We start from the raw sequence: 2,358 nt of genomic DNA on the forward strand, positions 1-2,358 counted from the left end.
GGCGATGCCGCGGCGCCCGCCGAGCCGCCGCCGCCGCCCGTGCCCCCGCGCCGCTGCCCGGCTCCGCCGCTCGCTCCCATCCTCCGGCGGCCGCCGCTCCTCCTCCTCCTCCCCGCGCCCGCGGGGCGCCCGCCCCCGCCCGCCCCCGCCTCCGGCCGCCCGCAGCGGGCACGGCCGCCCCCCGGACAGCCCCGCGCGGCTCGGGGCCTCACCGCGGCCCCGGCTCTACTCGCCCCTCTGCAGCCCGGGAGCCGCCTCGCCCTCCCGTCCCCTTCTCATCCCCATCCCCGCCGCTCTCGCCGTTCCCGTCCCGCCGCCCTCGCTTCGCTGCGTGCCGCCGGGCAGCAGGTGGCTGCGCCTTCATGAGGGCACCGAAGCCGTGGCCCGGCGGCTCCGCAGCCCCCGGCACCCGCCCCTCGGGGGGGCTTCAATTTTCCCGAGTCGGATTTTAACATTTTTTTGACAAATGTGTGTATGCCCAGTGACAGGCAGGACACTGCCGGGTTTGGGGATCTGTGGGAGTGCCCCACACACACACAGTGAGAGCATCGCATCAGCACCAGACACACACAGCTCAGGTGGGTCCGTGTCCTGTGGGTGCACCATGGCTCCAGGGTGCTTTGTGGGTCACCCTGCATGCTGTAAAAGCAGAAGGTGGATGAAAACACAGAGAGGCGTTTTCATCACCCATGTAACCCTCCCATGTAGGAGGTGCAGGCGTGGGGCGGTGTGCTCGAGCTCTGCAACCGCAAGGAAGCTTCAAAATGGAGGCCCAGTTCTCCCTGTGAGATACATGTGGCCTTGTGGCATGGCACCAGAGAACAGCCCCGTTCTGGGGGTGCATGTGGGTGTGCAGATTGTGGCTGGGTGACTCCTGAGCGGGCAGTGCTTGAGGCCTGGTGCTGTGGGGTTGCTCCAGGCCTCTGGGCATCACTAAAGCCATGGCTTCAGCTTTGAATGCGGACATGTTGGGGAGTGTCACAGAGAAGCGGGTGGCACCGTACCTGTGGTAAAAGCATTATTTTGATAATTAGAGCTAAGATACTCAGCCACAATTAGCTGATTTCACGTGCTCTGATTCACAGGTGACCCAGCAGACCTGTCCCCGTAAAGCCTCGTTTCCTGCAAACAGATGCTCAGTGATCTCGGGTACCCTGTACCAAACACAAGATAAGACAGACACTTGTGCTCCAAGCATGCATGGTCTGGAGGTTGGGAAGTCCAGCGAGGCAAGGAGGGCAGCAACAGTCAGAATAGAATCGATGTGTGGGATCTAAAAATTAAGGAAGGAACGTTCCTGCTGGGCCACGCTTTGTCCTCCTGCTCATCACATTGCTCAAGGTAAGATCACAGAACTCCAGAGGTTTCATCTTACCGATATTGATTCCTGCTCAGGAGAATCACAAGGACACAGTGTGTCACCTGCGCTGGAGATCTGACATTGCCAGGGGGGAAAAGGGAATGTTGCAGGCACTAAGCAGTGTACAAATGAGGAGGGGGTGGGCTTTTAGCAGGGTGCAGCAGCATGGCTGGGACCTGGGCTTGGTTTGCATGAGCCCACGAACATACACAGTCTCAGGGCTCTGAGACATAGGGGACCCTGCCTTCTCTTCCTTCCTGTGCATTAGCCTTTAAGGAAATCTTTGAGATTTCCTCCTTTGTTAACTGCTCTTCAGCGGGTGACTGAGGCAAGCTGTGTAAAGCTGAAGTTTCTCCTACATCAAATTCTGGCAGTGCTCATTATGCCATTATGGGTGCATGTGGGGATGGAGGAGGTCACGGAATAATAGTGAAAGCAAGTGCTCTAATTAGTATGGACTGTACTGGGTGTACTGCTCTGAGGCTTAGTCCCAAGTGCTGCTTAAGCACCCAGATGAGTTTTCCATCCTGTCATTCTTCCAGAAATGTCCAACCTCTCTTCCTGCCAGATTGCAGTGGCTGTGAAGAGGGAAGTCACAACTGCATACATCCCAAAGTAGGTGGTAGCAGCAGTGTCTGACTGTTTGCTGTTTCTTGTCCAACTGGATCTCCCATGCAGATGATGTAAAGCTGTGGTCAGGTTTGCGTAGGTCAGGTGGCAAAGGTCAGAGTAGTCCATCGGCCCCATCCTCCTGGAGAGGAACTGAGCAATGCGCTGGTTGCACTAAGATGCTTGAGAAACATTGCAGCATCAGTCTGGGGGCACCGCACTGGCCGCTCTTGGGGATGACCAGCACCTCTATTGGCACCCAGCTTGAAAACCTGACAGCACCAGAAAGAGCAGGTCTGCGTACCACATAGGTGTGCTGTGCTGAGAAGTGAGGCATGCATTCAGATAAATAAAGCAAGGCAGGTTCGTAGCCCTCAGCTGTGTGCCAT

Source organism: Coturnix japonica, chromosome 5, assembly GCF_001577835.2.
Source record: "Coturnix japonica isolate 7356 chromosome 5, Coturnix japonica 2.1, whole genome shotgun sequence".
Classification (NCBI taxonomy): domain Eukaryota; kingdom Metazoa; phylum Chordata; class Aves; order Galliformes; family Phasianidae; genus Coturnix; species Coturnix japonica.